The sequence below is a fragment of the Aquila chrysaetos genome, chromosome 2 (assembly GCF_900496995.4).
Source record: "Aquila chrysaetos chrysaetos chromosome 2, bAquChr1.4, whole genome shotgun sequence".
Taxonomy (NCBI): Eukaryota; Metazoa; Chordata; class Aves; order Accipitriformes; family Accipitridae; genus Aquila; species Aquila chrysaetos.
Window position 1 is genome coordinate 60,399,753 of NC_044005.1, and position 12,077 is coordinate 60,411,829.

Below are 12,077 nucleotides of genomic sequence, written 5' to 3' on the forward strand. Positions count from 1 at the left end.
CAAAAACTCTCAATTTCTATTTCGTTTGAGTAAAACTGTCAAAACCCACATTTCTTGTTCATCTGTCTTGGATCTCCATTTGAGAAACTTTTGAAGCTAGATTTCAGTGGAGTTGCATCTTAAAAATATTCACATTCTGAATTCAGATAGTGCCTTTACTACTCTTCAGTGTCCCCCGTTATCAAATATTTGCATAAAATCAGAGCATGTTTCTAGCTTCCTGACAGATGTCAGTGAATAGCTCTGCATAATTTGCAAACTACTGTTCATGATGAAATGTTCCAAAATGCTTATTGCTGCCTTCTATTCAGTAATGATTTATGTATCATTTTATTATATACTTTGACTTGATCTCCAAACACATCAGGGAAAAGTATCTCCCTTCACCCAGTCTGGTAAAAAATAAGCAAGGATGATGAACATTAAAAAGGGAAAGGAAAAGAAATGTAAGAAAACAGGACTGTCTAGATTCACAGATCAATTGCTGTGCAACTTAACATACAAGATGATTGCAAGCATTTGTTTAAATTAAATAGTGAAATAGACCATCCGCAGCAGTGGACAACCCAGTCACCCTTCTTGAATTGCTTCCTGATTTGGAGTTCATAAAAATACAACAAGAATTTATGTTAGTTTTTCAATTTGTAAAACCTTGTTTGTGCACAATGAAGCTAGATTTCAGCTGTTTTTTCTTTTCATGAGCGACTTGGTCTCTTCTTTGAAACACCATACCAGTACTCCCTTTTTGCAAGGACTGCCTGCGTCTGAGGCATATGTGATTGCATAAATTTAATCAACACCACAGTAAAATCACTTGCTGCCTGATTACATGTTTTATTCCCTTAAACTAGCTCCTGTGAAACAAACCATAACATGTAGAAAATCAAAAGATACATAATTGCTGTCTTATTCTGCTACACATCATTCAGTACCTTATGATATTCTCTGGTAGTTTTAGTGTTTTAGAGAGTTCCTGGGTTTTTAAGATATCTCTTAGTTAGTATGACAATGTGCAGAGTATTTTCCTTGGCTTATGTCTTTTTTGGTAGAGCTTTTTCTCTTCTTTCCCTCTTTCTTACAAACAGAGGGAACCCGACTTAACTAAGTTCAGCAGAATTGATTTTCCTTGATCTTGGTTGCCGTCTTTGACTAATACCAAATAATTTAAGCCCTCTTGATTCCTTGTTGCCATTAGTGTGGCTGAAAGAATACTGTCCGAATGTGCACATGGAACATCACTATCTGCATTTAAAAAAAAAAGAAAAGATAACAGTCCAGTGATATACACGCAGTATCAGAAAGCAAACAAAATCAGACAGCTGCTGGAGAAAGTTGGTCTAGTGACCTCACAAAGAGTGACTGATGATTCAAATTTATTTTCTGCTATTGCCTGTATAGCTTTAAGCAAATCACTTAGGGAAGGCTGGTCATCACCATTTATACCTCCACAAGCAGCAATACAGTTACGAATACATGACTTGCTTCTTTTGGTAGTAAAGGCAGCCTGCATAAAGCCAAAGTGATTTTAATCTGTACATTTGTGTAACCCTGCTAATAATACTGCTAGAGTCCTGTAACATAGGCAGTTTTCTACCTACTAAATCATTATATACTGTCTCTCTAGAGGACTTGTAATATTCTGTCTTTCTAGAAGCTTGAACTTGGCAAGCCAGTGTATTTTTCCCATTTCTAAAAACTTTATAATTTTTCCCTAATTTTATGCGGTTCCCATATATAGAGTTGCCTGAAATCTGTTGCAGAGGACATACCTTTTAAAAAATGTAAAAATTATTAACTAAATACTCAAGTTATAATTGTTGCTATTTTTTGCATTTATTTTTGTAACATGTACCTTCTTTTATTACACTCCCTCCTTATTTTACTTCACAACTGGAAAATTAAGCATGTGACATTCCAGGTTATCTGTGCAACAGAATCGCAAGCATTGTGCTGTTGCACCAGGCAACATACAATTCATTATGTCACTATAATGACACACCCGCCCAAGCTATAAAGTCAGAAGTCTGTTCTGCATGCTAGAGTCCGTTAGGAAAGATTATCAGGAAAAGTCTGAAGGAGAATTTTGATTTTAGAAACCTGTCAGCAAGATTGGGATTGGGACATAGAGCAAACTGTGGTCACATACCACAGTGACTGACAGCTACGAAAAATCATTTGATACTCACTTTGTCAGTTCAGGACTATTATGGCAATATTTAGTAATTCAATCCCGACTAAGCCATTACCAACTGGTACAGCTCTTCTTTGTATTTGGTTTTTGTTTAATAAAGCTTTTAATGGGAACCCTCAGGGGCAAGTTACTTTGGAAAAGGCACACTGGCAAATGCTGAGGGCATGTTTGCAGCAAACTCTTAAGAGAGAAACCTTAAAATAAGGACCCAAGTAAAACTGGGTATTTACAGACCAGACATATGCCGGCTGACCTGCCTAAGTATAGAACACTAGAGGAGCATTCAGATTTGTTTCCTGTATAAGTATCTGGAACTGATGAGGTGATGTTTACACAAATGTGAGTATGAGGTCACTGAGATATTTTTACCAGATATATAGATACATTACTAATTCTTTCCCCAACAGGTCTGAAGAACTACAGAATATATAAAATATTATAATCCTTTTTCAGCCTATGTGCCACTGTGTTTCTCATTATGGAGAAAAAGAGCTAAAAAATCAAACACCTTGCCTTGGTTTTACTTTTTGAGCTTTGGGAACAAAATGAGCAAGAAAGACTATTTTTGCAGAATATTCTTATCCTATCCAAAGACGGAGGAAGAATATAATGTTGATGACCTTTCTCTTACAATATGACACGTATAAGCTACATTGCCACTTTCACAATGAGATTTTTGACTACAAGTGCCCTTTCCTTCACTGTTGTGTCATCTCTTAGCACAGTGTTTGGCACCTATGAAAGCTTAGCACCATTCTGCTGTACGAGCCAAAACATCTATGCAAACATGTCAAGTTATGTAGTACAATACTTGCCCCTCATGTAAGTCAGCAAAGCAAGCGATTTTTGCTCACTTTTACTTGTATGATGGATGGACACAGAAGATACTGAAAATGAGCAATTGAGGAAACAAATCATTATACGTTGTGAAATTCCCCCAGAAATGTGAAGGCTAGAAGCACCGCCAACACCCTGGGAAGCCATAAGCCAATGCAGAGAATTCTGAATAATCTTTGCAAACCCTTTCCAAAAAATCTTAAGAATTCGAAGGCAAATAGAGAGAAGCTGGAGTGGGAAGGCAGGTCAGTATATTCATGAGATATCATTCTTTTCTTTTCAGTTTTAACATTGCTAAAATTAGTTGATTGATGTATAGTCATGCTGGGTTATACGTGAGTAAATGCAGGATAAACCATGTGATGTGATCCCCTCAGATTTCACAAGCAAAGCCTGGCTGAGCCAACAAAACACCCTGAGAGGAGCCGTCCAAGGAACACCTTCATGGAATCTGAAGTCGTGCTGGGAAGTCAACTCCAAACGCTTAAATCCTGAGGGGGTGTCTACACTGTGGACTGCTGCATAGTGTAGAGTTACCTACGTTCACTTCAAACAACCTACCTCAGGGCATGAGGCAGGCTAGCTCTGGCAGTCCAGATCTTTGTACAGGCTGAGGAGTACTCTGCTGAGAAGCAGGTTCCCACTGAGCTCTGTGCTCTCTCAGGTAGACTGCTTCCAATAACTAAAATAGCATGTTCAAAGCTCAGCACTGTACTTGCATGGATACCTGTTTCAGGTCCTAAATGCATGTAGCTTTGACCTTGCTAGACACTTTTCTTGGTAGTGGTATGCTTAAAACGCAACATCGTAGCCAAACTGCAGGTAAATTAATTACAACACATCTCTCCAGAGGTAGGCAGAAGCTTACTCCAGGGAGCCACACATTAATTGACACAAGAAACTATGATCGCCTGACTCATACTAATGAGGGATGGAGTTTGCTTGCTTAGCCTCCTCTGAGGAGACCGGTCCTAACCCGATAAAATCTGTGCTTCCCGCTTCACGATCTCAGCATCTCAGTCGGCTGCTTCCTGCCGCAGGGCCGCTGGGGTGCCGAGCTGGGCCGTGTATCCTGCGTTGCAATTGCAGAGTGTCTTTCCTTGCCTGCTTGGTAGGCTGTGTGGGCTCACAACATGTTTTGAAATCCTGCCTGGAAGGGTGCAAATTTTTGTGATGTCTTGATAAGCAGATGGGTTTTTGGTGTTTTAAGTTCAGAAGGTGACAACATATAAGAAGAAAAAAAAACGTCAGTAGAAAAGCTGATTGGTAGACTGAACAAACTGATCTAGAGATGCTGATCTTCTATTACAGCTATTTCAGGGCCAGATCCTCAACTAGCGCAAATTAACAAAGCTCCATAGAAACCAGTGGGATGCCACTGATTTACACCAGCTAAGTAGCCAGCCTGAGACGTTACTAATTCTGGGGTAATATAATCTCGTATGACGCTTAGCACCTTCAACATGGTAAGGTATTTAGAAGTGCAGCCACATTTGCTTTTTCCCATTAATATCCTCTTGTTTTTCTCATATATACTCTGCCCTTTGTCCCTGCCAAACAACGTATGTGGTAGTAAACAAGAGACTGGCTGACTTACCGGCATAGCTGAAAGATGTACCCCAGAGTGAACGCATTCAAAAGAAGTGCTTGATGACAACATATCTTTGTTAAGGGTGAAAAAGTGGCTATTGAACCCTGACTTCTCCACCTCAGCTATGTTGGTTAGCTCAAGGAGATAGTTCCTGTGCAGGGTGTATCTTCCTGATACCTGCTGGCCACCTGGAGCTGGAGGTGCTGTGTTTCAGTTTCTGCACATTGCCAGTAAGAATATAAATAGAACAAATATATATCCGTTTTAATACTCCACTCTGTATTATATATCAGTGGAGATATATCTGTGTTTCCTGTCTAATGAAGCATATGATCTTGCATGGTTTCAGGGTGACTCACCGAGCCTTGTTATTCTGTCAGACACTAAAGGTACTAAAAGTGAGAATTTTGTTCATCCTGCATTTCCACTGCACTAAACTGCTTAAAGCATTGACTGCCTGTCTTTCTTCTTATTTTAATAGATTTTTCAGAGATCTGTGGACTGAAACCTCTGTGTGCAAGAAGCTGTCTTGGGAAATAATATATAAACCTGTTTATTATCTTGTTTATTATCATTTTTAATACAAAAGCACCGAAAAAAGGCCAGTTCCACATTTGCTGCAATACAGTAAGGCTATATAAATAGGAAAACACCACCCTTCTCCAGGTCACAAAGCAGGATTCATTTTACTAAGTTTTAATAACCCAGATCTTACATGTCCAGTTTAAGCTCCTTGCCTAGGCTGCCTTTACAGTCAATGGAGGGAGAAAGGAGGACTGAGTTGCTTTGTGGAGATGTTTATTTCACATCCTTACCTTTACACAATAACGTTCCCTGAACTTGTCTACAACTCTCCGGTGATTGTCAAACAGCCTAGACAGCCAGCGTAAATACAGTGCCTAAGTTTTAGTTGCTTATATCTGTACACCCATACACAAATGTCAGCTCTTATAACATCATATCATCTGATTTTTTTTCCTCAGTCCAGGGCAAAGTATTAGCATGACTTTCCTTGCAGTATCATATAGCTCACGTGCGCTCTCTGGAATCAAACAGCATTTGTCTAGGGGACAAATAAGAAGTGATCACACCACCAAGTCCCCCTTTTCCTGCAGTGTTGTAACCACTCACTGTTTTGGAAGAAGCCTTTTCTCTGACCTCCACTGGCTTTGGGTCAGCCACTCACTAAGCTAAGTGGGGAAGAGGATTACTGAATTTCAGAAAAATACAAAGGAGACTAGATATAAGGTTTTAAAAATGTCTCTTATCAACACATATGCTTTGGAGAAGCTTCCTTTTGTTCAAGTGATTACCTGAAGTTCAGAGAGGTATGCAGACTAGTTTTTAAAAGGCAGCTGGTTTTAGGAAAATAAACTGATGATTCTTACACAGGGAACAGCAAACCAGTACCACTCAGCCAGCAGAAAGGGCAGACGTATAATTAATGGTGAAATCACTGATTCCAGATTTTAATATCAAATCCCCTCAATGCACAGTTTTGCAGAGAGATTTAAAAAAAGAAAAAGTGACATTTTTAGCAAGTACCTTAATTGCTGAAAAAAGTAAATACACTGAGTCACTGGCTTTGGAAAGAAAAGTGAAAAAAGGAAACATTACAAAATTCTAACGGTTTTATCTTCTGAAATTTTTCAAGCAACATCTCCAGCTTAGGGATTTAAAAATGACATTTTTGAGGCCAAATGTGTTTCCTTTTAGTCTTTTACCCTGGATTTCCTCAGGCTCCCTTCAACCGCTCTGCATCTCCTCTCACCAGAGGAGCCACTTCTAGCAGTAAGAGCGTGGTGCTCCGACACAGCTTCTGAGCAATTATGACATTTTTTCCTTATAGGTCCAAAAGGGATTGTGGGGAGCAGCCCTGATAAGAATAGTCCTCCTGGGTCATAAAGGCAAGGAGCCGCTCCAGCTGCTTAATGCCCAGTTGTCTGATGTCGGCAAAGACGTTTGCCAAAACAAACAGGTGTTTCCATCTGTAAAGGGGCATGCTTGGGACCTGAAAAAATATAGTGCTGTCTTGTATGTGCAAATGTAAAAAGTTATGTCTGAAAATAGATGGACTGGTTATTTTTACAGCAATGCAGGGCCATCCTGTTAGCATGCTGATTCATGACATTTCATTTGCTCTTCTTGAAACTGGGGGAAGAACAGCCTATCTTTCAGTAATGAATGGGTCTCTTGTGATGGGGCCTCTGCTCAATCAATTCCCATTGGATTCAAAACCCACTGGTGTCTCAGTCCTCTAGCTGGATAGCGCTTCTCTCACTCAAAAAAATGTTGTTAATGCTACTTAATGCCCATGATCAATGTCCTAGGAAAGTCTGTAAGAGCAAGAAGGAAAAACTAAACTGGTAGACCCATTCCTGGTCCTGAGTTTGCTTCCCTCCCTTCCAAACCAGCAGTGCCAGGAGCTGCTGGTATTGCTCAGGCATATTTACTGCCACTCGATACCTCCTTTGCAATAACAAAGCCAGTGTCCCTTTTGTCATCTCCATGCTATCCTGTTAGGGTGCTCTCCAGACCACTATCATAGTGTCTGTGTTAGTTCACCCACACTTGCAACTTGTGTGTCATACTGCACCGGCATTAATGTTCTTGAGAACCTCTAATGTTTTCCAGCTCTCCCACCTAGGAAATAGCACCAACAGCAGGTACAGACCTGCTAAAGGTGTGGCTACCTACAAGCAGGTAAGGCTCAACAGAATTTGGAAGATGTATGATTCCATGTATCATAGTTATTTTGAGGCCTGTCATTTCACTTTGCTTGACATTTGGTTCTTTCTTTTGGCATCAAGTCTTCTGGTGAGAGCAAGCATTTCTTGGCGGGAGGCTCATGACAGGAGTTTCATGACACACAAAGGCCAATGACCGCGTAACACTTTTGGAAAATGTTGTCCAGGACAATCCATCATGGAACAGTCTTTTGGTTTATTTGTTTTGGCTGTCATCTTCCCACTACTACTACAAATACAAGAAGTACTTCACTTAGTCCCAGCTAAAAATGAATGCAAATTTAAAAAACCGCTTACTTATTAAACAGTGCTTTACAAATCACAGACGAAGACATATTCCATGCCCCAAACTGTTTACAACAAGGTCATAATGGAGCATGCATTTTAGTCTGGAAGCTCAACCAGAACCCAAATTGCCAGTTCTTGCTTAAATCAATAGCACTTCTGGAGCCCACATTTCACTGAACTCCGCTGCATGAGATTTACATCACAGGCAGAAAAACTGTTGAATTAATTTAAGGGTGGAGAGCTACAGAAAACTGACATGCATGTGTCCCTGATCAGATAATCCAGCAACATTAAGACATCACCAGGACTCTAGGCCTTCAGTCAAGTACGCAGAATAACATTTTAATGGGCTTATAAAGACTACTTGAGGAAAGAGGGAGATAACCTACAGGCGAACTATGAATATATGGGGAAATAAGCATGTGCATTATAGAGACATGTAAAGAGCTTATCAAGTGTTTAGTCTTTTAAAATACATTTAAATGAAAGGATGACACATAGATAAATAAATAAAATTCAAGCTATACTGTTTCCTGATGGGCATTCCCTGTATGAAAATCACCAAATGAGCCTGTGTAGAAGTTAAGGAGGAGTTTCAAGAACTGAAGCATGAAAACATTGAATGGAAGCATGAAAACAGTCGCTTTGTCTTCCCATCCCAATGCTGATCCAGCAGCGGGTCTGTGGCAACAACAGCTAGGCAGAGCCTATGGAAAGGGAAGAATGGGGGGAAGCCACAAGAAGGAACAGGGTAGCTGGTGGAGAAAAGGGTAAGGCTCAGGGAGAGAGCAAAACAGGCTGACTTTGAGAGCTATTGCCAAAGCTCTGCCTGCACTGAATTGCCCTGCTTACCACAGTGGGCCAGATTTTACCAACTAGGTTATTATAAACAGGCTTAATGGAGTCTGATTTCAAAAAGTGACCACTGCCAAGAGATTCCCTGAATATAACACACATTATGGAGTACTGCTATTAAGACTACCCTAAAAGTCCATTATACAACCCCATTTTCTGTAGTAAACTGGTTTTTTCAAATTTTAACCATTCAAACTGAAACTTTTCATGGAAGTCTCAATCCATATTTTCCTTTTCAGTAACTTGGCCATTTCTAAGAATGCTACTTTTGTCCCTGGCAAACAAATAAAGCAATGGCTTTTTCTCTGTGACCTCTGCTGTGTGGCAGAACCTGAAATTTTGGCAAAATAATCTTTTTTACATTAAGAATATGTATTTGTCATTCCAGTGAAAGTAACGATTTGCCTAGACTGAGCTAGTTAACAGCAGGGGAAAGATCATGCTTAGCTGGCACATGCTAAGCAGAGACTTGCACTGAAACTAAATTCCTTGCATGTTACATCTATGCCAGGCCTGCTCCACCAAAAGGACGACAACCTGTATTCCAGCCTCTTTCCCCAACTCCAAGCAGCAGAAGGACAGGCTCATATTTAAAAGTTTCAGCCCTGCTAAAGATTTTAACAGATATTGATGTAATGCCACAAGAATTTCTTAATTCCCTTAGTTTTCATGTCCCTCTTGCCCTTGGAGTTAGGGATCGCAGAGCAAAGGTGTCTAAGCTAGGAAACCACACTAGCTCAGGAGTAGAGGCAAGCAGTCAAATCAGTACAGTCCTGTACAGCCCTGTATCCAGTGGATGTTGTGTTCCTGTTGCCATCTTAAAATTAAACATCTAGTCCAAGATGCTGTATCCAAGTCGAATATGGCAAGTCACCTAGATTCCAGCCATCATCAGTGGAGAGAAAGGCAAAAGGTGACCCCTTTCATACTATGATACATGCCTAAAACATAGGAGTTGTCACTCTCTGGAGATGTCTGTTTCTGCTCCTGAGTGAGAAACCTAGAAGAGTATCTTAGATGAGACTCCTAGCTTCTAGACAGCTGTATTTAGGTGAGATAAAGTCCATCCAAAATGTAAGGCCTATTAGCTTGGGCATAGTGCCTAATTAATTAGCTGTACTCCTTTCCTGAGCTAATGCCAGTCTTAGATTTGTGCCAGATTATCTCTTTCCTGAACTCCCTACGCAGATGCCCTTAAAGAAACGAGGAAATTACACTACATGCTTTTCATTATAGCATAAGGGTGCAAAATCAGTTGTTAAAAAAGCATGAAATGATAGGTTATCTTTGGTCCCATCATGTCTTGATAAAGTCTTTAGCCTTGCAATGACATATGATAAAGTCTCTAGTCTTGTAATGACATACAAACGTGTCATGCACAGACAGGATTTGACAAAGAGAGAAATCATGATGGGGATAAACTGACATTTGTAAAGCTACACCAAATGATAAAGATAAGCAAAATATTAAATATACCAAATGATAAAAGATAAGCAAAATACCAATGCCAGTGAATTGAATATAGGTAGAATCCTGTAGAAAAATCACTATGTAGTTGTGTAATTTAGTACTGTGTCATTCCTGGAATGGACCAGGGAGTTTTTAGGAAATCAGAAAATACTGATGTATCACAACTGTTTATGAAGCAGGGCAAGTTCCTAGTTCAACAACATTTTGTGAAGGAAAAAAAAATCCAAAATCAAAACAAAGCCTTTAGATATTTTAGAAACAACTAGGTTTTCCTTTTTTAGAATGGAAAGTAATTCTGTTAACAGGAAATATCTTTCATTAGAAAATCACACAATGCAAACCGGTTAAATTAAAAAAACGCAAACAACACTCTGTGAAATAAAAGTGAAATATTTCAACTGATAAAAACTTTCTTTTTGCAGATTTTCAGATCACATTGTTTACTAAGACATCACTTTTCCTCAAGATTTAGCCAGTCAGGAATTACTGCAGGATGTGAAAAGCTTCTTGTCAGGCCAGTCAGGATGTTTACTTCCATGTTTAGATGATGTGAATCACAGTTACACACACAACTTCAAATTTAGCATCACCTTTTTTTTTTAATTCCTCTCTTCACAACCTTAATAATGTTCTTACATAATTGGGCTTTGTTGTGTCCCATGTCTTAAGTATATCTTCCCTAACATCACCTAGTTCTATTCATTCACAGCGTGCAGAGCACAGGCATGATGTGACTCCTGGCTGGAGCTATCATAGTTCGGGCTAGGATAAAGGCTGCCTTACTTAGGCACCTAATTTATGCCTCACTTTCAGGCAGCTACTAAATTAGTACTGCTAAAGTAAGTGCCTAACTGCCAGGTTTAGCTGATGGAGAGGGAGTAGATGCCTTTGAAATTGGAACAGATTTCCATCTGGAAGCCTTCTAAAGCTCTCCTGGCTGTACAAGGAACTTAAGCATTTACTTTAGCGGAACAGGGTCATGAAGTACCAAAAATTTAGATGCAAGCTGGATGTCTCTGTGAGACAGGCTCAACTGCAACCTCACGGAGGTCTTTTTGCTTGGTAATCTTGTATGTGCTTTACCTAATGCATTGTACCTAATGGCACCTAATGAATCTTCACAAGTTCATTATGAGAGGTAAATCATTGCTGTTCCCATTTTATAGGCAGAGAATTTGAGGCAGTGACAAATGCAATGAAAAGAACTGCTGAATCCCACTTTGTTCGTGAGGAAGAAGCCATGGGGACAGCAGGTGCTGGCCCCCACTCACCTTCAAAACCTTGGTTGATGACTCCAGTTGCTGTCTCTTTGTCTTCAAGGTAGTGGATGAAGGACAGCAGAGAGCGTCTTACCTCTTGCAGTTTGTTCTGAATATAAGAGAAAGTAGGTCTGTTGTGAGGTTCTTGGGCCCAGCATCTTGTCATTAAATCACATCTGGAAAAAGAATTGTTAAAATGCAAACATTAAAGATAATAGAATCATTAATCTCAACCATTAAATCATCTGAGAAGCAAGTTTGGCCCAGATTTTCAACTTCCAAAAACTTTGTATGTGGTACAAAGATTATCATCAGCTGCTGAGGGAAGGAAAAGCAGATTAAAGATCAGTTGTCAGGAATACTCATTATGAATGCTTTTAATTTTTCAAAGATGGATATTTTTGAGATTGGGAGCAGCTATAACATTAAAAAGACAGACACATTTGCCATTAACATCTGTTGTCACCAAAGAAGTCATCAATATTTTCTAAGAAAGCAGACAAGGAGGTAATTGTCTCACAGAAGAAAAAGGATGTTTAAAACCAGAAATGAACCTGAAGCTATCAGCTCATTTAATCTTCCTTCAACTGATGCTACCTCAAATTTAGGGGAAGTTCAAGGCAAACCCTCCAGCACAGAGAGGGTTAATTTAGACTTCTGCCTCCAGACCAAAACAAATAGGAGTGAGTTTTCCCATCAAAGGCAAAAATGGTATGAGTTTCCTCTGGGTGCAGGGATCCTAGTCCACCTTGCACAACACTATCTGTACTATTCAGTGGAAAACTGCCCCTCCTGTTTGTCTAAAGGATAGGGCTGATTTGTATTGCTTACTCAAGGTG

At 39.7% G+C, this 12,077-nt stretch overlaps 1 pseudogene; it reads right to left on the bottom strand.

Moving 5' to 3' along the window:
• Positions 1 to 810: 810 nt before the first annotated feature.
• The window catches only part of LOC115334067, a 42,745-nt pseudogene continuing 31,478 nt past the window's right edge, over positions 811 to 12,077 (bottom strand).